We start from the raw sequence: 25,940 nt of genomic DNA, 5'->3' as shown, positions 1-25,940 counted from the left end.
TTAGCAAAGGGTGGAGTGGGGAGGAAGTCTCAAATGGTTTCAGTGTGTGCTGGGAAAGTGTCGACGCTTGAAAAAGGACATTCGTTTGTTTACCTTGGCATCCCCTAAATGCTGGGAGAGGTTCTGAGGGAAGGGAGCACTGTGGGATAGCACAGCGAATTTTTCGAGGAACACCATTCTTCCAACGGCGCTTTCAATAGCCCTCGCCAGACGTTGCGGAGGAAAGTTCTGGACTCCATCAATCACTCAATGGCGATTACTGAGCGTGTACTGTGTGCACATAGAATGCTGTACTGGGAGTCAGAAGGACCCGGGTTCTAATTCCGACTCTGCTGCTTGTCTGCTGCGTGACTCTGGGCAGGTGACTTTGCATCTCAGTTCCCTGTTCTGTAAAATGGGGATTAAGACTGTGAGCCCCATGTGGGACAGGGACTGCATCCAACCTGATTAGCTTGTATCTACCCAAGCGCTTAGAACAGTGCCTGGCACCGACTCTGCACTCAACAAACAAATTTCTTTTTAAAAAAAGGTTCTGTAAAGTACAAGAGTACAATACAACAGTGTTGGTAGACCTGTTCCCTGCCTACATACCATCTGGGGAGGGAAGCAGACATTCGCGTAAATAAATCATTTTAGATATGTACGTAAGTGCTTTGGGGTTGAGGGTGGGGTGAATAACAAATACCCAAAGGCCACAGATTCAAGTGCAAGAGGAACAGGAGATAAAGGCGACCACACTGAATAACTGATATCGTTAAGCGCTTACTCTGTGCTAAGAACTGTACTAAGCGCCTGGGTAGATAGAACCTATTCAGGCCCCACATGAGGCTCACAGTCTGGAGAACAGGTATTGAATCCCGATTTTGCAGATGAGGGAACTGAACCACAGAGAAGTGGAGCGACTGGCCCAAGGTCACCCAGCAGGTCCAGGGTGGTGCCGGAATTAGAACCCAGGTCCTCTGACACCCAGGACCGTGCTCTTTCCACTAGGTTACATTGCTTCTCATCACCCTTGTACCTGTCATTTATTTATTTCTATTGATGCTTGTCTCCCCCTGTACACACTAAGCTTGCTGGGGCGGGGAATGTGTCTATTATTATATTGTACTCTTCCAACCACTTAGTACAGTGCTCTGCATACAGTAAGCACTCAATAAATACGATTGAATGAAATAACATTGATTGACTTCCTGTCAGGGCCTGTCCCTTTCCAAACTGAACCCTGTTGATCCTCCTCATTTGCTTCCTGGCTTGCTCCCTTTAATAATAATGTTGGTATTTGTTAAGCGCTTACTATGTGCAGAACACTGTTCTAAGCCCTGGGGGAGAAACAGGGTAATCAGGTTGTCCCACATGAGGCTCACAGTTAATCCCCATTTTACAGATGAGGTAACTGAGGCACAGAGAAGTTAAGCGACTCGCCCACAGTCACACAGCTGACAAGTGGCAGAGCAGGGATTCACACCCATGACCTGACTCCCAAGCCCAGGTTCTTTCCACTGAGCCACACGGCTTCTCTTTACTCTTCCCGCCTCCCAGCCCCAAAGCACTTATGTACATATCTGTCATTTTATTTATCTGTATTGATGTCTGTCTCCTCCTGCCTCAGACTGCGAGCTCTCTGTGGGCAGTGAATGTCACTGTTTATTGGTGAACTGTACTCTCCCAAGCACTTAATACAGCGCTCTGCCACACAGTAAGCGCTCAATAAATACAATGAAATGAATGAACGAAGGGATGAATTTGCTGTCCTCCAGCTTCCTGCCACCCACTACAGAAAAGGGAAACCCGACCCAAAGTTCTGCAGAGGACCCTCACCGGTTTGGTTTCACCACCAGCGATCAAGCCCAGAACATCCCTTACTCCAAAACGAAGAGTCCAACGGCAGAGAAGCCACAGCGATGACAGTATTTTGGAAGAGGAATTCCTCCATCATGTGAAACTATTTAAAGGAGGGAGCTCTTCCTTGCTGTAAAAATCCTCAAAGGATCCTCTCCCCCGGCCCCCCCGCCTCCTAATAATCAGGACAGTGCTTCGGAGGGTGATAGGCCAAGACTGAAGCAATCTGTGTCTCGTTGAGAAAATTATCTAGAGAAAAAGGGTCGGGGGACGTGTTTATGTCAGTTTTGACATTAAAGAAAATCATCCATCCTCCTTTCTCTGTGCTTTTCCTTCTTGGTCATCTCACACAACTATTTGTTTTGGACACGTTCCATGCTCTTTTTAAAAGGAAGTCCCACGCAGACCTGTGTAAACACAGTGTGGCTTTTCCCCACCACCGTGATGGTCTTTTGTTACGATCGGGTGGGCTGGATTGGATCCGTTGGCTTCCTCATTTCAAAATCCAGAAAACTGCGGTTTTCAGCTGCCAGGCCGTTCTTATGAAATATTTATTAAGCATCCACGGGCTGGGATCTCCCTACCTCAACCCACTGAGCCTCTCCTCTCCGGGTGAAACTCCTTCCGGTACGTCCGTTCCGAAGCAGAAAACGGAAGTAGCGTGGCTTAGTGGAAAGAGCGCGGGCTTGGGAGTCAGAGGTTGTGGGTTCTAATCCCGGCTCTGCCACTTATCAGCTGTGTGACTTTGGGCAAGTCACTTAACTTCTCTGTGCCTCTGTGACCTCATCTGTATAATGGGGATTAAGACTGTGAGCCCCACGTGGGACAATCTGATTACCTTGTATCTACCCCAGCGCTTAGAATAGTGCTTGGCACATAGTAAGTGCTTAACAAATACCATCATTATTACTATTATTATTAGAGGCAATTAAGAGAACGGGAAAATCCACAGACGCAGACAAAAAACAAGAGAATGAGGTTGCCAGTGCCCTTCAACGCCATCATCGTTTACTTGGGCATCAGCGACACCCCCCTAAATCGAACCATCCTATTTATTGAGCACCTGCGTGTGCACAGCACTGTACTAAGTGCTTGGGGGAATACAATGTAACACAGTTGCACTATACACCATACTAAGCACTTGGGAGAGTACAATAAAACAATAAACTTGCCACTGGTTCCCTCCCTCATTAGACTGTGAGTCCCTCAGGGATCGGGCCTGGATTATCATCTTTGTAGCTCTACCCGGCTGTTAGTAAAGGGCTCTAGAAAAAGCACTCACCACATGCAATAAATAATAACAGTAATGAATAAATTTTTCATGAGTCGTGCCCACAACGAGGTTACAGTCTAGAGCGGGGGAGATGGACACTAATAGAAATAAATTACAGATATGTGGGTTATGAGAGGCAACGCAGGCTAGTAGAAAGGGCATGGACCTGGGAGTCAGGGATCCTGGGTTCTAATTCCGGCACCACCACGTACATGCTGGGTGACCTTGGGCAAGTCACTTCACTTCTCTGTGGCTCCGTTCTCTCAGTTCAGTGCTCTGGACACAGTAAGTGCTCAATAAATATGATTGACTGACTGCAAAATGGGGTTTCAATACCTGTGCTCCTTCCTACTTAGAAAGTGAGCCTGAAGTGAAAGGGACTTGCTTTCTACTCCAGAACTCAGCAGGGTGTTTGGTACATAGAAAGTACTTACAAATACCACAATTATTATTATTATTGTTATTATTATTACCATGGAAGGAGGCCCACACATTTTAAAGACATTCTGCAGCACTACCAAACAAAAAGACACAGCCGCGGGCTGTTGGAGACTCCTGAAGTGGACGGACCACCCTGGTGAGCGGAAGCAGGAAACTATCAGTCAACTTGAGCCGATGTTTTCAGAGGACTGAGATATTAATGATAATAATAATGACCGAGACATTTGTTAAGCGCTTACTATGTGCTGAGCACCGTATGAAGCACTGGGGTAGATCCAATCCCCACCCCACGTGGGGCTCAAAGTCTCAGTAGGAGGGAGAACAGGGATCGAATCCCCATTTTACGGATGAGGAAACTGGGGCACAAAGAAATTAAGCGACACGCCCAACGTCACACAGCAGAAAAGTGGTGGAGTCGCGATTAGAACCCAAGTCTTCTGACCTCCGGGGCCATGCTCCTTCTACTAGGAAACAACAGCATAGCAAGGAACTCAGGCAAGTTCATAGGCAGGAATAAGATCTGGCCATCAAGAGCAAAATCTTTGAAAATGAAGGAAAATGGGGCAGGGTGCGTGCGTGCGTGCGTGCGTGTGTGTGTGTGTGTACGTGCTTTGGTTACCCACTTCCATCACATACATCACATACAAGGGTGCTACATCTGAAAAATACTGGGTGGAACATTTATTTGGACACAATTTCTGATTTATTTATCTTGTATCTACCCCAGCCCTTAGTGCTTAGTACATATTAGGCATTGAAAGACTACAATCACAGTGACTGTCATTTTTTATGAATCTGTAGATCTCTTGAACCTGAATCTTTTTGTAATTGCAGATATGAATCTGAAGCAGCCTGAATTTCTTCCGCCTATGCTTTTTCATGAGTCATAAAATTTCACAATTTTTAAATGTTTAGAATGCTCCTCAGTAAGTGGATAGGTCTAGTCCAGGGGTCTTTTAACGATCTACAATGGGTAAGTCACTCAACTTCTCTGTGCCTCAGTTACCGCATCTGTAAAAGGGGGATTAAGACTGTGTTTCCCAACATGGGAGATGGATTGTGTCCAACCTGATTAACTCGAATCTTGTCTTTTGCCGTCAAGTTGTTTTTGACCCATAGCGACGCAACAGACACATCTCTCCCAGAATGCCCCGCTGTCCATCTGCAATGGTCTGGGAGTGTAACCACAGAGTTTTCTTGGTAATGATACTGAAGTGGTTTACCATTGCCTCCTTCCTCAGGTAAATTTGAGTCTCCACCCTCGACTCTCTCCCCCGCTGCTGCTGCCCAGCATGGGAGAGTTTTGACTTGAAGCAGATTGCCTTCCACTGGCTAGCCACTGGACAAGTTAGGAATAGAATGGTTAGGCCTCTGCTTGACTCTCCCTCTCGTAGCTGAGTCTGGTAGAGTACTGGAAACTCTCCAGGTGCGACCCTGAGAAGAGAACTCGAATCTACCCCAGCACTTAATACAGTGCCTGGCACATAGTGAGTGCTTAACAAATACTATAAAAAATACCTGCTCTCCTTCCTACTTAAGTCTGTGAACCCAATGAAGGCCAGGGACTGTGTCCAACCTGATAAACTTGTATCCCTCCAAGCCCCACCCACCAGTGCTTAGTATAGTGCTTGGCAAATAGTAAGTGCTTAACAAATACCATAAAAACACCTGTTCTCCCTCCTACTTAGATGGTGAACCTCATGTGGGACAGGGACTATGTCCAACCTGAGAATCCTGTATCTACTCTAGTGCTTAGAACAGTGCTTGACACACAAGAAGCACTCAACAAATACCATTTAAAAAATGGGGGAAGGTGAGGGAGTTTACTGGACAGGTTCTACATTTCCAAGGCAAATAGTCAGTGATTTTAAGAGCCAACAGAGACTTCATCTCATAACCGGGCAGTCCATTACTGTTATTATTTATTGCACGTGGTGAGTGCTTTCTCTAAAGCCCTTTACTAACAGCTGGGAAGAGGTACAAAGATGATAATCCAGGCCCAATCCCTGAGGGACTCATAATCTAAAGAGGGAGGGAACCGGTGGCAAATGTACAAAGAGAAATAAACATAAGAAATAAAACGAAACCAATGAATGAGCAAACAAGACTAGGCTGGTGTTAGTGTGTGGGCTGTGTTGTAGTAGGAAATCATGGCATATTGGATAGAGCACGGGCCTGGGAGTCAGAAAGTCACGGGTTCTAATCCCATCTCTGCCGCTTGACTGCCATGTGACTTTCGGCAAGCCATTCCACTTCTCTGGGCCTCAGTTCTCTCATCTGGAAAATGGAGATTGAAACCATGAGCCCCACGTGGGATGGGGACTGCGTCCAACCCGATTTGCTTGTATCCACTCTGATACAGTGCCTGGCACATGGGAAGCACTTAACAAACACCACAATTATCATTAAATCAGTGAGGTGAGGAAGGAGGGTGGTAAGGATGGTGAGGAGCTTCTGTTGCGTGAGAAGGTGGATGAACAACGACTGGAGGTTTTTGAGGAGAAGACTGAACACTCTCCTTACTCTCCCAAGATACTTAGGGTTAGCCACTCATAAAGAGCCCAACTCTAGGCTCCTGAGGACATTAACACCTAAAAAATAGACTCTAGACTACATCCCACCGCACACACTAAGGGATCCAATGCCAAGTGTTTATTTAAATCCACCTTAGAACACACAAACTCCATATAAATTTCTGTCGGTTCCACGTGGCCTATTATAATTTTGAAAGCAAGTCCTGATGACTCCTGGAGAGCATTCCCAACATTGAGCTCCCAGGAATGTGGTACTGTATCCTAGGAAGCTGTGGACCCACTGACCTCTGCCCCCTCTGTTTCTCTGATGGAAAGGTGTGAGGAATAGGTACCTGGAACTCTAGTTTCCCATATCAATCATCAATCAGACAGTCAATCATAGTTATTGAGCACTTACTCTGAGTACAGTAGAGCACTGTACTAAGCATTTGGGAGAGTATAGAGTTAGTCGAGGCCTTCCAGATTAAGCCTTCTTTTTCCCGGTTCGCTCTCCCTTCTGCAGCATCAAAGCACTTGGATGTTGTGACCTTTGGACATTTGATATTCACCCCACTCCCAACTTCACTTATGTACATATCTTTAAATGATATAACATGAATTATGTATTTATATTACTGTCTGTCTCTCCTCTGGACTGTAAGCTAGTTATGGGCAGGGAGAGTGTCTGCTAATTCTGTTATATTATACTCTCCCAAACACTTAGTACAGTGCTCCACACATAATTTTTTGATTGATTCACTGACAGGATCCCTGCCCTCAAGGAACCCATAATCCAGCAGGGGAGAAAACCGTTAACTCACAAGTTGGGTGAAGTGATCGAGTGTAAAGGTATAAGTATAAACTTTGTAGCGGGATGGGGGAGAGAAGTACAAGGGTTTAGGTGACACAGAAATGCTAAGGGCCTTTTGTGGGGAGATGGATTAATCATTGATAATGATGATGGTGATCTCTAGACAGGAAGCTCTTTTTTTATTGCATTTGTTAAGTGTTTACTGTGTGCCAGGTACTGTTCTGAGCTCGGAGTTAGATACAAGATAATTAGGTTGGACACATTCCATGTCCCACATGGGAATCACAGCAGTAATCCCCGTTTTATAGATGAGGGAAGTGAGGCACCGAGAAGGGAAGTGACTTGCCCAAGGTCGCACAACAGGTGGTGGAGCTGGAATTAGAATCCGGGTCTTTTTGACTTCTGCTCTAGCCACTAGGCCACACTGATTGATCGATGATGGCAACAACTTGCTTCTAAGCACTCTTTCTCGCCAAACACGAGTCCTTGATTTTGTTTTTGAGCAAGTATGTCATCTAATGGCCATCTAGCAAGACAAATAAGTTTATTTCTGGTGAATTATCCACTGTCTTCTATTATCCACTCCTGTTCATAACTAGGGCATAATTGAGAGTTGATTTTTGGCCTCAATATTTAGCTCCTTTGGGAGTACTCTTTCAGTTGTGGAACTAGCCTGCCGTGGCCTTTAAGCTTTGCAGGGAATGTAGCTCCAGTCTTCACGTTATCTCTACGTTTGCTCTTAGTAATAATAATAATAACTTTAGTATTTGCTAAGCACCCATATGTGCCAGGCACTGTACTAAGTGCTAGGGTGGATACAAGCAAATCAAGTTGGACACAGTCCCTGTCCCCCGTGGGGCTCATCATCCCCATTTCACAGATGAAGAAACCAAGGCACAGAGAAGTAAAGTGACTTGTCCAGGGTGACACAGCAGACAAGTGGCAGAGCCCAGATTAGCACCCATAACCTTCTGACTCCCAGGCCCATGCTCTATCCACTGTGCCATGCTGCTTCTCTACAGTTCTTCCAACATGCATGCTCTGCACCCAGTAAGCACTCAATAAATACAACTGAATGAACGAATGAACATGCTCCCACATGTGGATCCTAACTACAGGTAGTCCTGACCACAGCCATGAAAACCGACACTGAAAATAGGACTCTAGGAACCCATATCTGACTTTCAGACTCAAGTCTTCAGGGCAATTTTCTACTACCAGGAGTGAGAGTGTTCACATTTTGTACCTGGAATGGCAATGAAGTCCTGCTGAGTTATATTATCCAACAGGCAGGTTTTGTCGCTTTTCTTTGTGAGCATTCAAATTCAGTAATTAAGCAAGCCACCTTTTCACATTGGCAGATAATTGGGCCTCATTCTGACTCCTGTATTAAAATTACTCTTGTCAGAAACCACTGAAACCGCTAGAAATATTCCAAAATAGACGGTTGAGTTAGTCCAAAACCCGGCGGGGAGATGTCGGAGGCATTTGGGAAGAGATATCAATGACGGTAGGTTTAAATAAAAACCTTTCAAACATTACAAAATGGCCATCTAGCAAAACAAATAAGTTTGTTTCTGGCAACTTTCCATGGCTAGCACCTTCTTTACTATGTTAGTCTCACAGAATGGGAGAAAGGAGAGGAGGAGGTTTCGAATGAACATTCCAATTTGATTTTATTCATTAAGAACTCTGACTCAAAGGATGGCTGCAAAAAAAAAAAACAACAACCCACAAAATCCTTTGCCTTGTAATCTCAGAATCTGAGTTAAGCAGATGAAAATCATTTGCTTTGAATTGGCATATTATTGGGGTAGTTAGAAAAATGAGGAAAGAGGGCTTTTTTTTCTTTTCATATCTGTTTTAGAATTTTGCAGACTGGTACCAAACTGTTCTTTCTTTGTCTTGCTTATCAAAAATGAGGGCTTTTTTAAAAAATGACCACAAAAAAATTCTAAATTTAGAAATCCCAAATCCTTTACGTCTAGAATTATTTCAGGCATTTGAACCCATTAAGGACAAACAGCATGTCGAAAGGCTGTCAAGAGCAACTTAGGTGTCTCTTGAGCTGTGTGAACATCTGGTGCCTATTCTCTTTAGAGATTAATAATGTAACTCTGCTTCGGCTGGCTTTACTAACTCCTTGAGCGCTGCACACGATTTTTAAAATGGCTCCGAACGCATGAGATCAGGAACGCATGAGGAGGATGAGATGCCATGTTGTCAAGAGCCACAACCTTGTCAGAAATATTAAAGGAGCACGAGGCAGAAACGGCTATGAATAATTCCTTTTTTGGTTTATGTTTAATAAAAAAACTACTGAACCTGACTCTATTTAACCAAACTGGGGCTGGAGTAAATAGAAGGAGCTGGGGTGGGGGGAATGGGGTGTTCTTTCCCTGCCCCATCAGTGTCTCTTCTTCCTTTAAATCATGGCTAATGTTTTAAAAATATATCTCCTACATAAGTCAGTTGTGGACCTTCAGCGTCAAAGGCTCTGAGTAACATCACGTGAAACAGCCTAACCTTAAGCTATAATTTTTAACTGCCATTAAAAAATGTCTGTCAAACTGTTTTTAAATTTAGTGTTGACCTAGTAACCTCCATCCAAAGTATCCAACATTAGATGATTGTTTTATTTTGCTTCCCCAAACTCTCCTGCTCAGCGTAGCTAATGCATAGAGCTTTACAATTTATATAAACCCTATTGGCTCTTTAAGGCCGAGAAATGATGCTTAGAGAGCGGGAGGGGGGTGGTTGTTGAAAGTGTGGGGTGATTTTAACAGGGCCGGCAGTGTGATATAATGCAAGCAATAAAATACAGAGTCCCTTGTTCTCTATGTGAAGTACAGATTGGGAATGAGCAACTGACCAGTCCATTTGAAGTACTTTATCAGTTCTCTTAGTGCCACAGCTCAATTTTAGTGTCTTCGATTAAACAAGAAAAGGCTCGCTGTTGGACAACTGATTCTAATGAACTCATAATTCACATCAAATGCCAAACGGTTCTTCTCCCAGTAGGATGTGAAGCACCTCTGAAGAGATGATTTCTTCTTGGAAAAGGCAGCTAGTTTTCAAAATTGTTTTCTTCAGTTGTATTTTCTCTTGAAATGTGTTCTCTCCAAATGAGATCAGTTCCTCCAAACTTCTGGTCAAACATTAAGATCCCGTAATAATAATTAATAATAATATGTTATTATTATTATTGTATTTGTTAAGCACTTACTATGTGCCAAGCTCAAAGCTCTGGGGTAGATACAAGTTAATCAGGTTGGACACAATCCCTGACCCACATGGAGCTCACAGCCTTCATCTCTATTTAACGGATTAGGGAACTGAGTCCCAGAGAAGTTAAATGACTTGCCCAAGGTCACATAGCAGACAAATGGCAGAGTCGGAATTAGAACCCAGGTCCTTCTGACTCCCAGGCCCGTGTTCTATCCATTAAGCCATGCTGTTGGGCTTTATTTAAGCAAAATCTGAAATTAAAATAGTCCTTCCTTTCCATGTGTTCCCTGAACACACATATCTCTGAGGGTTTGGTCTGTATCACGCCATTAAGGTATGTTAAAATTGACTTCACGAACACAGCCTTCAATACGTGGTGTGGGAAAGCCATTTCTGAAGGACATGTCTAAAGAGAACAGATTGCTGAGAAAAGCTATTAAAAACAAATCTTGGGGAGGAAAAACATTGCTCAGAATTGTTTACATGACAAAAGATGTTTTGCATTTGCAGGAGGCTCATGGCAAGGTTGAAGTCATTTATCAAACACTGTTCAGTTCCCATTCTATTAAAATTTTCCAATAAGATATATCAGAAAGCCCTGAACTGACTCACTCCAAACACAAAGGCACGGGACCAACTCATGGCCTCCTTAGAAAACTGTCCCTTCTTTTCTAATGAATGAGAGTGGTATTTGTTAAGTGCTTATTATGTGCCAGGCACTGTAATAAACACTGGGATGGATACAAGCAAATCACAGAGGAAACAGTCCCGGTTCTACCAAGGACAGTAGACTGTTTTCCTCGGCTGGACTGTAAGCTCACTGTGGGCAAGGAATGTGTCTGGTACCTTGCTACACTGTACTCTCCCAAGCACTTAAACAGTGCTCTGCACACAGTAAGTGCTCAATAAATACTATTGACTAAGTGTCTACTGAAGAACCCTGGTTAAGCCAAACAGAAGACAAAAACTGTCATTATTGATCCATCAAACCATCATATTTATTGAATGCTTAATGTGTGCAGAGCACTCTACTAAGCACTTGGGAGAGTACAATCTAACAGAGATGGTAGGTGCACTCCCTGATCACGTTGAGCTTATAGTCGAGAGGGGGAGATTCATTATTCGTTAGAAATTCACTAGGCACTAATATGTTAATGCATAACCTTCAGATTGAAAGGCAAGGACGCTATTTATAATCTGTGCCTTTTTCTACTTTTGTAAGCTCCTTTGAGGGCATGGATGGTGACTACTAACTCTGTTGTACTATATTCTCCCAAGTGCTTAATACAATACTCGGCACGCTGTACACAAGCACTCAATAAATACCACTGATGGATCGAATTCTAAACTTGAGTTCAGTTAAGAACTTGGTCGGTGAGAAATGAAATATTGAGATTCCTTGGTAATGTTGGCATTGAAGACAAATTGAGGTGTGGGTGGGTGGGTTGGGAGGTGGGGTATTGTCAAAAGACTGATTGTAATAGGAATAGTTCTTTAAAATCTCCTCCTCCTCTTTGTTTTTTCCTAGCCTACGCGTTCAACTGCTTTTTAAAGATAATGTTCATTGAGTGCCTACCGTGCTCTCTCACATTTCTCCTGTCTCCTCCCTTTTCCTTGCCCCAGATTCCTTTTTCTGTTAAAAAAAATAATCTGGATAAAACAAGAAATGGTGAAGAGAAATTTTATGTGCAAAAATAGCAGAATTCCCCTTTTTCTGTTCAGGCTAGATCATGTTTAGTGAAGAGTCATGTGATCCTTGTTTCACAACTGGTTAGCAGTATGAATCTTTAATGATCAAAGGTTTGGGGCAAATCTTAATGAAAAAAAATTCCTATATTTTTTATAGTGCTTTTCCTTTTTCCTCAAGAGTTTTCACATTTTATCCTCCAAACATTCATGTATGGTAGGTAGAGGAAGGCAACATTATTCCCATTTTACAGATGAGAAAAGTGAGGTACTGAGAGTTTAAGCAACTTATCCAGAGTCACAAAGAAGTCTAGTGGTAGTGCTAGGATGAGGACCCAGGTCCTCTGCTCCAGCCCCAAGTTCTTTCCACTAGACCACACTGTCTCCCAAGTCACATTATTATTATTAGTAGGAGAAGGAGCATTATTATTATACTTGATAGCAGTAAAAATAATGACAATAATTTAAGCATTTGTTAAGCACTTACTATGTGCCAATCAATCAATAAATCAATGACATTTATTGAGAGTTTATTGTGTGCAGAGCACTGTACTAATAATAATTATTGTGGCATTTGTTAAGTGTGTACTATGTGCCAAACACTGTTCTAAGCACTGGGGTAATCAGGTAATCAGCACAAGGTAATCAGGTTGGACACAAGTCCTTGTCCTGCAGGGGGCTCACAGTCTAAATCAGTCAGTCACTCGTATTTATTGAGTACTTACTGTGTGCAGAGCACTGTACTAAGCACTTGGGAGAGTATAATATAACAATATAGCAGACTCATTCCCTCCCTACAATGAGCTTACAGTCTAGAGGGGAGACAGACATTAATATAAAGAAATAAACTACAGATATGTACATAGGTGCTATGGTGCTGAGAAGGGGGTTAAATAAAGTAGGAGGGAGATCAGGTAACCCCATTTTACAACTGAGGAAACAGGCACAGAGAAGTCAAATGACTTGCCCAAGGTCACACAGCAAGCCATTGCCAGAACTGACATTAGATTCCAGGTCCTTCTGACCTCTCTCCACTACGCCCTGCTGCTCCTCTTGAAAGAGAGAGACGGGTTGAGGATAACGCGGTTGAGGGCTTGTGAGACTGAAAGAACGGTGGTGTTGCCTGCCTACTAAGCGCTGGAGTAGATAGAAGACAATCCTGTTGAACACAATCCCTGTCCCACATGGGGCTCACAGTCTCAGTGGGAGGAAGTAGGATTTAATCCCCATTTTACCGATGAGGTAACCAAGGCACAGAGAAATAAAGCGACCTGCCCAAGGTCGCACAGCAGACAAGTGGCAGTGCCGGGATTAGGACCCACAACCTCTGACTCCCAGGCCTGTGTTTTTTCCACTAGGCCATGCTAGATTGTGCCAGATCTTAAATGTCTCAGATCCAGCTTCTGTAGCATAGGATTACAATTACCCTCCGTGAGCCATTCTGGGAAATTTGGTCAACCAATATCAATGATGAGGGAACCAGGAAGAAATTAACGGTTGTTCGTGACCATTCTCCAACCACCCCAGAAAGATAATACAGAGAGAGAAAAGGCAACAGGATCCAAATGCTTACACTTCCCTAATTATACCAGCCTCAATAAATACACAAACTTCCATAAACAGACCAGCAAACTTCCATAAATACACTGACAAAGTCATATAAACACACAAGTTTTCTTGGGTCTGGGCATATTTATTTACCATGAGGAGCAGCCAGATTATGGAAAATGAGCAAAAAGACCAGGGAGAAAGGTGCAAGGAGTCTACTGGGTGACCTCGGGCAAGTCACTTCACTTCTCTAGGCTTCAGTGACTTCATCTGAAAAATGGGGATTGAGACTGTGTTCCCCAGGTGGGACATGAACTGTATCCAACCTGATTAGCTTGTATCAACCCCAGCGCTTAGAACAGTGCTTGACATATAGTAATCGCTCACCAAATACCATCATATTATTATCAGTGCTTAGAACAGTGCCTGGCAGATTGGGATTGCTTAACAATTATCATAATTGTAATTATCAGATTAAAGAGGGGATACCTCAACTCTTCCAAATGTAAGAGTTCTCCCTTGCTTGGTATCTGGGTCTTATTATTCCTATAACCTAGAGTATTCTGGAAAATACAGTTCCCAGGGGGAGGAAACTGCTATGAATTCACTTCCTGCTCTTCCTTCAGTTCCATCTCCAATAGGGACCTAGGCATCTCCACCACAAGGCTCAGCCAAGACAAATCATCATAAATTCTGGGGATGCCCCCAAGCAGGTTAATCCTCATGGGAAATTCCCAGTGCTAAAACTTTATTTGCTGAAGTAACTGAGTGTATCCACATAAATTGCATAACAGTAAGGAAAAATTTTTAAAAAAGTGGTTTGCCTTCTAGGGCTACGCACCAAATCTGATATGAGCTCAGGGTGGCATTAAACCTAAAGACTTATCATTTCTTCCAGCGACAGAAATCAGGGGTTAATTTTTTTTTAAAAAGGTGAAATTCAAGGTTGGGAATCGGGGATAAACTGTTGTCCAACACAAGAACTGTGTCCATTTATTGTTCTATTGTACTCTTCCAAGCGCTTAGCACAGTGTTCTGCACACAGTAAGTGCTCAATAAATACAATTCACTTACTGACCTTGTTTGATAATCAGCCTACCCTCAGCCTGGAACAATCATTCAATCAATGGTATTTATTAAGCACTTACTATGTGCAGAGCACTGTACTGTCCTGGACACAGTAGTAGTAATAATGATTATTATATTTTCTAAGCACTTACTATGATTCGGGCACTGTACTAAGCCCTGGGGCAGATACAAGCTTATCAGGTTAGTCACAGTCCCTGTCCCACATGGAGCTCACACTCTTAACCCCCATTTTACAGATGAGGTAACTGAGGCCCAGAAGAGTGAACCGACTTGCCCAAGGTCACACAGAAGACGTGTTGCAGAGCTAGGATTAGAACCCAGGTCCTTCTGGCTCCCAGGCCCATGCTCTTTCCACTAGGCCACCCTGCTTCTCCAAGATATGTATATATCTTTATACTATTTCTTTCCCCTACCTGTAATTTTAGTTCAGTATCTATCTCTCCCACTAGACTGTAAACTCCTCTAAGTCTATTCATTCTACTGTACTCTCTGAAGCACTTAGTAGAGAGCGCCACACACTGTAGGTGCTCAATAAGTACTTTTAATTGATCGACTGATTGATCGAAATGGCTTCTTTATTCTATCGTCACTCGTTCTACTCTCGGCTTCCTAAAGCTTGGCTGAAACGATTCTTTGATGTCACTAGACCGGATCATCGGTGGTCTAAATGCCCTCTCTGCTGCTTTTCTTCACTTGATTCTGTCATTCTGCAAATTTCCTATCCATATCATATTGCAAGGAAAGCAGCCACCCACAATTCCACAGAAATCGAGACCATTCTAGTCCAAAGAGGCCTGAGACGAAAGGGGAAAGAAACAGCAACGGCAAGCAGCGAGGTATGCATCGATCGACCCGTTGATATTTGACACTGTACGTGGGATTTCATGGAAGCGTACGCCTGCCACTTCCACTTCTTTACAAGGGAAAAAACTCTATCAGTCTGGCACTATTTCACTGGGCCACCAGCAAGGGACTGGGAATGCACTATTGGCAACATGCCTGGAACATGAAAATCCCCGGGCGGGCATGTAGCTCAGAGTGCTTTGGAGAAAATCATGGCTTAGGGGACAGAGCACGGGCCTGGGAAGTCAGAAGGACCTGGGTTTTAATCCTGGCTCCACCGCTTGTCTGCCGTGTGACCTTGGGCAAGTAGCTTCACTTCTCCTTGCCCCGGTTACTTCATCTGTCAAATGGGGATTAAATACCTGCTCTCCCTCTCCCTTAAGCCGGGAGCCCTCTGTTGGACAGAGACTGTGTCTAATCTAAATTCACCGTATCTACCCCAGTGCATGGCATATAGTTAGCACTTAACAAATCCCATAGTTATACTCTCCCAAGCTCTTAGTATGGTGCCCTGCATACAGACTACAAGGTCCTTGTAGGCAGGAATGTCTGTTTGTTGTTATAGTGTACTCTCCCAAGCACTTAGTTCAGTGCTTTGCACAGAGTAAACATTTGATAAATTCGATGGAATGAATTATGGTCATTATTTGACAGAACGGCATCGACCTCTGAGCGGGGATTGAAATTTGACCCAAAGGGGGCCGACAGAATCCCATATGACCCTCTCTGAGTCAGGGTCCTCTAAAGTGGGGTAGTCAGACACGACTGTGGCTCAAGAAACAGAGAAACAGCAAGCGGTCTCACTACTGAAGGCCGCGATGTGAAGTCCTATCGTTGCTCCGGGCTGCTCTGTGGAGCTAGCCAGTGTGAAACCGTCTTGTACTCAACCTTCGGGAACGGAACTGTGGAAAACACGGTCTATGAAACCATAAGCCATGGTAGCGGCAGTGAGGGAGGACTTTCCTCATCTGAAAAAGGGAGATTCTATACCTGTTCTCCCTCTTATTTAGACTCTGAGACGGATGAGGGACAGGAACTGTGTCTTACCTGATTAGCTCAGCATTTATTCCAGTGCTGAGTACTGTGCTTGGCCTAAAGTAAGTGCTGAACCGATAACCCAGTTTTTTATTGTTATTGTATTTGTTAAGCGCTTATTATGGGTCAAGCACAGATCCAAGGCCTGGGTTCGATACAGGCTAATCAGGTTGGGCACCGTCTCTGTCCCACATGGGGCTCGCAGTTTAGGTAGGAGGGAGGACAGTTATTTAATCCCCATTTTACAGTTGAGGAATCTGAGGCATGGAAAAGTGAAGTGAATTGTCCAAGGACCCATAGCAAACAAGTGGCAGAGTTAGGATGAGAACCCAGGTCCTCTGCCTCCCAGACCCGCGCTCCATCCACTAGGACATAATGCTTCACCATACCACCATTCTTATTAGTAGTAGTAGTATGTTCTGCGTCGCTCTGACTAGCTCCCTCTCTTCTTCCCGGCTTCCGGCCCCACAGCACTTACGTACACATCTGTAACTTTATTTATATTGATGTCTGTCTCCCGTCACTCCATACTGTAAGCTTGATGTGGGCAGGGAAGGTGTCTGTTTATTGTTGTATTGTACTCTTCCCAGTGCTTAGTACAATGTTCTGCACACAGTAAGCACTCAATAAATATTATTGAATGAATGAATGAATGAGTAGTAGTCATAGTAAGGATTTATCTGTTTGGGGAGAGGGTTCTTCTTCTTTGTCCAAGTCTCTCTCTCTCCAACCCTCACCCTCACTAGCTTTTCTGTCTCCCTTTCTCTCTTGTTCATTCAATTCATTAGATCGTATTTATTGAGCGCTTACTGAGGGCAAAGCACTGTACTATGCGCTTACCACAGTTATCTTTGTGTCCCTACATTTCTAGGACCCTAGCCAGACTGGAAGCTCCTTGAGGTCAACGATAGTGTCTACCAACTCTGTTGCACTCTCTTGAGTGCTTAGTACAGTGCTCTGCATCTAGTAAGTGCTCAATAAAAACCATTGATTGATTTTTGGGGTGCCCCCTCCTTGTCCCACTTTGAGCTTCAGAAAATACAATCCCTTAAATCTCTTGGGGACAAGACTCAATTATTATCATTATTATATTTGTTAAGCACTTACTATGTGTCAGGCACTGTTCTAAGCGCTGGGGTAAATACGAGTTAATCAGGTTGGACACAGCCCCTGCCCCACATGAGGCTCACAGTTCTAACAGGAGGGAGAACAGGCGTTGAATCCCCATTCTGCAGATGAGGGATCTGAGGCACAGAGAAGTCGGGTGACTTGACCTGGGTCACACAGCAGGCACATGGCAAAGTCGGTATTAGAACCCAGCTCCTCTGACTCCCAGGCCTATGGAGGGAGCATGGGAGGTTTTGGAGAAGGGGGTATATCAATAAACGAACAAACAAAAAACAGTTAAATTACTCAAAATGTTTGCTGAGCTAGGCTCCATAGCCCTAAACACATCCACACCAATATCCTCACTTTGTGATGCTACCATCAACTTTTTATGAATACTTATGTAATTATTTCTTTTTTAATTATGGATTCCAGTCATCTTTCTTTACTAAAAAAAAACCTCTCCTGCTCTGGAATCTGGTTCCTTTCTCATGGGTCTAACATTTCAGCCTGTTGTAAACAGCATATGGATATAGATTATGCAACGATAATGTCCGCTACATTCCAAGAATTTTGCGTTGTCTGTATACATGTGTATAGCAAATAATTAATTCATTGTTTTTTCCCATCTCCAAAATAATGCAGAAATCAGCCCTCTAAAATGTTTTTGATTTTCCAGACGCAATCTTATGTGTTTTTAAACATGGCTTCCCATGTTGAGATTAAAAAGGATAAAATTACACATCAGAGAAATGGAACAATGGCTATAATCGAAGGGTTTCATAAGCCATGAATTTTGACACGTCAGACAAAATTTCATTTCTCTGATTAATCTAACTTTGCAGAGGGAAATTTATATTTCCCTTTAAATTCCAGTAACTGGGTTATAAATATTTTTGTAAAAGGCACTCAACCAACTCTCTCTTTTCTATTTCTTTATCCACTCTTTTCTCCCGCTTCACCTCACCTTGCACTCTTTGTTTCTCCCAACGTAGCTTACTCACTGGATTTCATTCTTTCTTACTGCTGATGCTCTTCTCTTGCCCTTGAAATCCAACAGACGGCAGATCTCCCCAGCTTTAAAGCCCTACCGAAATCACACATCCTCCGAGAGGTCTTCTCTGTGTCCGACCCGAATAGGTTACATTCATTCATTGATTCAATCGTATTTACTGAGCGCTTACTGTGTGCAGAGCACTGTACTAAGCAGTTGGGAGAGTACAATACAAGAATGAACAGACACATTCCCTGCCCAAAATGAGGTTACAGTCTATCTATCCCAGTGCTTAGAACAGTACACGTAGTAAACACTTATCAAATACCATAATTATCATTCATTATTACTGCTCTCCTAGGGTTATATCCCCACAACTACGGTCTGTCTCCCCATCTAGACCATAAACTCGGTGTGAGCAGTGAATGTGTCTGTTATATTGTTCTCTCCCAAGGGCTTTGTACAGTGCTCTGCATGCATTAAGCGCTCAATAAATACGACCGAATAAATCTCATCACTTCTACTCCTCTTGAGCACTTGTGAACTCACGATTTCCCACTACGCTTTCATACACGTAATTAAGCACAATCTCTTGTCCATATTCCCTTTTGTCTCTTTCCACAGATTGGTCTGTCACTCAATCATAGTTACTGAGCGCATCTTTGTGCACAGCACTGAACTAAACACTTGGGAAAGTACAGCCTAACAAGAGAGTTGGTAGACACATTTCCTGCACGCCAGAAGCTTACAGTCTAAGCTCGTCTGTAAGCACATTAGGGGCAGGGAACGTGGCTGCTAATTCTGCTGCATTGTACTGTCCCAAGCGCTTAGTCCAGTGCTCTCCACATAGTAAGCACTCAATTAAATACCACTGATTGATTGATTGAGGAGCTTTCTGCCCAAAGGGAGCTCACAGTCCATTCTGTAAATTATTTTAGCATCTGTCTTCCATTCTAGATTGCAAGCTACTTGAGAGAATGAGCCACGTCTACTAACTCTATTGTTCCCCCTCAAGTGTTTGGTACCATGCGCTGCACACAGTAGATGCTCAATAACTCCTTCTGATTGACTGATCAATTAATTAGTTATTCCTAGACACGCAATTCTGAATCATCCTGGGTCACTCAATCAATTGATTAAGCACTTACTATGTGCAGAACCCTGTATTAAGAGATTGGGAGAGTACAATACAACAATGTCATTGTTGGGTTTCTTTTTACAGTATTTGTAAAGTGCTTACCATGTGCCAGGCATTGTACTCAGTGTTGGGGTAGATACAAGCTAATCAGGTTGGACATGGTCCCTGACCCACATGGGGCTCACCTTCTCAATCCCCATTTTCAGATGAGGAAATTGAGGGACAGAGAAGTTAAGTGACTTGCTCAAGGTCACCCAGCCGACAAATGGCCACAGTGTTGGCAGACACGTTCCCTACCCACATGGAGAAACACTGCTGTTGAACACAGTAAGCACTCGATAAATAAGATCGAATGAATGAATGGCTACTTTTGCTCTGTCAGTTGAGACTAGATGTGTACTGAAATCACACCGAACCTTAAATCCCTTTGCTCTACCCACCTCTCCCCACCCCACAGCACATATGTATATCTGTACATATCTATAACTCTGTTCACTTATATTAATGCCTGTTTACTTGTTCTGATGTGCATATATCTAAAATTCTGTTTATATTGATGCCTCTTTACTTGTTTTGATGTCTGTCTCCCCACTTGTAGACTGTAAGCCCAGTGTGGGCAGGGACTTTCTCTCTATATTGCTGAATTGTACTTTCCAAGCGCTTAGTACAGTGCTCTGCACACAGTAAGCCCTCAATAAATACAATTGAGTGAATGAATGAATCCCAACCGTTGAAGAACCCCAGCCCACGCAGCATTGAAAGACAGCCGTTCATTCTGATAACCAATGGAAGCCTCTCTTCGGCTTGAACACAGTCTCGCACATGCTCACACAATGGAGAATCCTCATGGAAGCAAGGCTCGCTCTCACTATAATCACTAAACATTTCTGAAACTCACATGTCAGAAAGGATCATCTTCAATTGGCTGAACCTTTCAAACAAGAACACACAGGGGTTCTGGTATTTCACCCTAACCTGAATTTCACCCCCTTCAAAAAGAATGAAAAAAGGGAGGAAAAAGGATATCCAAAAGGCATTTCTCATCAATTGCTAAATGGCCCAACATATTCGTAACTCTATCTCTTTTTCCTCCACACCGAGTGAGTGATGAAAACCTGATGAGACAAGAACACTAACACTGAAGTCACCGGGATACAACCTCCAGAATAGACCAAAACACGCCCGAGTATCTGCGCGAGGAGGTTTGTGTTGGGGAAACTGCACAGGCAGCAAGTGAAAACTTCACTGGCATGAAAGGAAAAGGTTAAAAAGTTTAAGCAAATTTCTGAATAAAATTACTCTAGCGGAGGCACCGAGGGGGATCGATTTTCTTCAGAAACAGGCGTCAATCTGCGAGCCAGGACTCCAGGTACTTTGTGCAGACCTCCAGAACCTGGGCCAGTTAGAGAGCGACTGCTTCAAGGAGTCCGGCTACGACTACAAAGATGTGAAATTCCAGTCAGACACAGGAAATTCTTGGGGGAATAAAAGAATTTTATGACTCAGAAGATGAAAATCTCCATGAATACTCACTAAACTAATCTAATGAAGAACTGTCACCAGGAAAGGAGTTTGATGAATTTATTTGCAGCATAGCAAAAGCTTAAGCAAAACAGGAAATTTAACAAACTTGAACCTGTTTTCTATTTTTTCCTCTTCCTTTCTGGTGCAAATCAGCTCTAAACGCACCGTATGTTGCGGGCAGAGCTGCATTTTACTCACCCCTAACCTTTTCAACTACCGGGATTCTGAACAGAGACTCGGGCTGAGAACAGAAAAGCAACAAGTCGCAGCCCCTGTGCCACCCCCCGAGAGGAATTTTTACTTGTCATGATTAAATCCAATTCAAGAACAACCTAGAGTGGAACTCGTGGCGGAGGTTGGAGGGCTTGGAATTTGCAGAGAAATGAGGTTGAAGTCAATTATGTCTGAAAGCAATCTGCCCTGGTTTTCTTCTGTGGATTCAGATCATTTTAAGATGGAGGGGGAAAATGCTCCGTTCACATGTCCTTATTTCCTTTTTCTTTCCAGCATTCTAAATGATGGAATTCTCTCTTTTTTACAGTACTGATTAAGTGTTTACTATGGGCTAGGCACTAGACCAAGAGCTGGGGTAGATGCAAGCTAGTCAGGTCAGACACAGTCCCCATCCTACACGGGGCTCAAAGTCTTAATCCCCATTTTACAGATGAGGTCGCAGAGGTTCAGATAATTTAAATGACTTGCCCAAAACCTCACAGCAGGCAAGTGGTGGAGCCAGGATTAGCACCCAGGTCCTTCTAAATCCCAGCCCTTGCTCTATCCACTAGGTCACACTGCTTCTCCTCTGGTAAACGCTGTTAAAAAAAAATGAACAAGCAATAAAAACCCTCTGCTCAGTCTCTTAAAAAAAAATTAAACTTGGTGTAAAATGCAGGATTTCGCTGTGGGTCGAACTACAGGCTACTTTTACGTACACAGTGATTTAGTCTACTGCTTAGCTTCATCTCTGACCTTATCAGTTTGCATCCTCCTATTGGGGTTTGATTCTGGTCTCCACTGAAAATAGTAAATGTTTACATTAGCCGGACAAGAGAATGTGTAATGTATTTTAACTGTCAAAAGTGTTGTGAACAGCGGCAGCTGGAAGCCTGGGAGTTAAACTTTGCCGCTTTCCCCCAAGCCTTTTAGATCCTTCAAATCAGAAAGTGTTTGTCTGACTGAGCAGAGATGTCCCGCTCTGAGAGCAGATGGAACATGATCATTCGGTCCTCCTCCCCCTGCAAACAGAGGCAGCGGCGCGGGCAGGTTCACTTGGGGTTTTTCGCGCTCACGTTCCAGATATTCACCTCTTTAGAAAAAGTTAATATATTCAGTGACTGAGTGGCTGGGCTGGTAATCGGATGTGGAGCTTTTCACCTCGAGGTCACTGGTTTACTGGCCTGGGAGTCAGAAGCAGAATGGCCTAGTGGTCAGAGCATGGTCCTGGAGTCAGAAGGACCCGGGTTCTGCTCCCTGCTCTGCCGCTTGTCCGCTGCATGACCCCGGGTGAGTCTCTTCACTTCTCTGTACCTCAGTGATCTCATCTATAAAATGGAGATTACGATTGTGAGCCCTGCATGGGGTAGGGACTAGATTAGGTTGTATCTACCCCGGCACTCAGTGGAGTGCCTGGCAATCAATCAACAGAATTTACTGAGTGCTTACCATGTGCAGAGGACGATACTAAGCACCTGGGAGTCAGAGAGACTTGCACTTGTCTAATCCTGGCACTTGTCTGCTGCGTGACCTGAGGCAAGTCACTTCACCTCTCTCTGCCTCAGTTCCCTCATCTGCAAAATGGGGATTAAGACTGTGAGCCCTGTGTGGGACAGAGACCGTGTCCAACTCGATTATCTTGTATCTACCCCAGTGCTTAGGACAGTGCCTGGCACATAGTAAGCACCTAACAAATACCATACACTACAACAGAGTTAGTAGACATGCTCCCTGCCCATAACAAGCTTAAGGACTAGAGGGTCACAGTCTAGAGGGACATAGTGAGCGCTTAACAAAGCCCATAAAACATAAAAATTTAAGTTGGGAGTGACTAAAAGCAGCTCTTTTGGAACAACAGTTTGGTGGGTTCTGGGAAAGGAGGTGATGAATTCATTTCAATTGGTCCTCTCTGCCCCTCTGGGCTGGCACGGGCACTTGCAGACTGGCACTGGTCGGGGGCAGAAAGGTCAAGAATCCAAGACTTTACATTCTCTTCTCGCTTCCCGGGAAGGAGCTAAACAGAAGTCTGTGCCCTTCCAACCCTCCTTGCAATCCAGGGCTGGTTCACAGGGCATTTAGTGCCTGCACTAAAGAAGCCGGGGAGTCAGAATGACCTGGCTTCTAGTCCCGGCTCTGCCACTTGCCTGCTGTGTGACACTGGGTAAATTGCTTCATTCCCTCTGTGCCTCAGTTACCTCATCTGTAAAATGGGGGTGAAAGTTGTGAGCCCCACGTGGGGCAGGGACCAAGTCCAACCTGATTAGCTAGTATCTACCCCAGCACTTAGAAAAGTGCCTGGTACATAGTAAGCACTTAATGAATACCACTAAAAGAAAATTCTCTTTCCAGATTTGGCAGAATGTAGATGAGACCAAGCGAGATGATCCCGCAGAGGTCCTGAGGTGAGGGAAGCCTGTGGATCTGCGATGCCAGGAGTAAGTGGACACCGTTAATGTCTGAATGAGGCTGGCCCTCCTCCTTAGTCTGGAAAAGAGCAGTGCGATGTCTAGAATATGATATTCTTCACAGGAGAGAGAGGAATCCTTCACTAGGAGCTCTCCCAGGGCCAAGAATCCAGCGCAGGATAAACAATATGAATAGCACACAGGGCAGTCGGATGGAATTAGGGCGGGGAAACTACTGCTCAACGCATTAGAACAATGACATCGGACTGATCTCCATGTTAACTTCACCAGGCAGATCCAGAGGGTGGTCCTTTTTTTTTTTATGATACCCATTAAATGCTCCCTACGCTTCAATCCCTGTTCTAAGCACTGGGGTAGATACAAGTTAATCAAGCTGGATACAGTCAGGGCTTACAGTCAAATAGGAGGAAGCATAGGTTATTTTGCTCCTCATTTTGCAGTTGAGGAAACTGAGGCCCAGAGAAGCGAGACTGTAAAATGTGACTCTGGTAGAGTCACACAGCGGGGAAGTGGTGGAGCTAGGATTAGTACCCAGGTCCTCTGGCTTCCAGGCCCATGCTTTATCCATTAGGTCACACTGCACACCGCCATTTAACACTTTGCCTCAAGTTCAAGTTGTAACCACCACCATCAGGGAAAAAAACCTCACCCATCCAACACCAGCTCATCTCCCTACGTAACTCGTTCTGGTGTCTCGTAACACCCCATCCCCTCAGGTCTGGAAAAATGTCTTTTACTTCAACAATCAAGTTGGAGACCACAGGTCAGGCAGGAAGGTTGATCTGAAATGAGTGAGCTAAAGCCAGCCTGCTCGGGAAAGCAAGCTTGCTGATGAATGGATCCCGGCTGTTTCTATTGAACAAAAATGGAAAGGGGGCATGTTATGAGCAGAGAACGTGTCCTCTAATTCTGCTGTATTGTACTCTTTCCAGTGCTCTGTACTCTGCACATAGTAGGCGCTAAATAAATACAATTGATTGATTGATTGAAGTAGCCTAAAAGTATACGGTATTTGTTAAGAGCTTACAACGTGCCAGACACTTTTCTAAGCACTGGGGTACATACAAGCTAATCAGGTTGGATGCAGTCCATGTCCCACATGGGGCTCACAGTCTTAATCCCCATTTTACAGATGAGGGAACTGAGGCCCAGAGAAGTGAAGTGACTTGCCCAGGGTCACGTAGCAGATAAGTGGCAGAGCTGGGATTAGAACCCAGGTCCTTCTGACTCCAAGGTCCTTGCTCTGTCCCTTAGGCCAGGCTGCTTCCCAGTCTTTGACGACAGAAAAAATGGAACTGAGGGAGCCAATAGCAAATCATGAAAAACTCAAGTTATCCTTTGCTTTTTATCCATTTGGCATCATTTTTACTAGATTTACAGCTTGTAAAATAACTCCCCCCACATGGTTAGACTTATCTCACTAGTCCCCCCGTTTTTCCAAGGGCGCCCAGTCACTTACATGTGTCACTTTTCTTAAAATTTCATAAATTTAAACCAAAAAAATTGGTTTGTTTTAATTACACAGAAAATGTTTTCCAGGGAAATATGGGGTAATTCAAAACACTTGCTCGACAAAAAGCAGGCAATAGATGGTTAAAGCTCGAAGAATGCATAGTTTGGCTTTCGGTGGTGTGAATGTTCCAAAAACAGATGTTCAAAAAAGGTGGCTTTGGTGATGATGACAAGTGGTTGCCCTATTCCTCTTGAGGGCAGGGATTGTGTCTATTATGTCTAGTGTACTCTCTCATGCTCTTTGTACAGTGCTGCGCACAGTGAGCACCGAAGGAATACGGTGGATTTGTTGAATGCAGAATGAACGGTTACAGAAAACTTCAACGAATAACCACAGTCCTGTGGTTCCTGTTACAGTGAAGAGACTGCTCTATGGCATCCTGGACAAGGAAACTCTAAATTGTAAACTCCTTGAGGGTAGGGAGCATGTCTTTCAACTCTAACTTCTAACTTCCAGCTCAAGACGCTGAGCCCCATGTGGGACATGGACTGTGTCCAACCTGATTAGCTTGTATCTACCCCAGTACTCACATAGTATATAGTAAGCTCTTAACAAAAAGAGCTTTGTATTGTACTTTCTATTGTATTGTACTTTCCCATGTGCTTAGTGAAATGCTCTGCATACAGCAAGCGCTCAAATGTCATTGATTGAAACGAACTCTTATTTTTCGATCTTCAATAGTGAAACATTCATGATACAGTTATTATCATCATTATTAT

General features: G+C 43.9%; 1 protein-coding gene and 1 non-coding gene across 5 annotated transcripts in view; both read right to left on the bottom strand.

The window, feature by feature from the left end:
- The window catches only part of MSRB3 (methionine sulfoxide reductase B3), a 114,075-nt gene that overhangs the window by 15,621 nt on the left and 72,514 nt on the right, over positions 1 to 25,940 (bottom strand). The gene's annotated exons all lie outside the window — the stretch shown is intronic.
- Positions 4,860 to 4,997, bottom strand: LOC114816782. Its single transcript, XR_003764590.1, has one exon. It is a non-coding gene; the product is annotated as a small nucleolar RNA SNORA7 (small nucleolar RNA).

This window comes from Ornithorhynchus anatinus, chromosome 14 (assembly GCF_004115215.2).
Source record: "Ornithorhynchus anatinus isolate Pmale09 chromosome 14, mOrnAna1.pri.v4, whole genome shotgun sequence".
In the NCBI taxonomy this organism is placed as follows: Eukaryota; Metazoa; Chordata; class Mammalia; order Monotremata; family Ornithorhynchidae; genus Ornithorhynchus; species Ornithorhynchus anatinus.
Note: the sequence above shows the minus strand (reverse complement) of the source record. Positions and strands in the feature narration are given on the sequence as shown.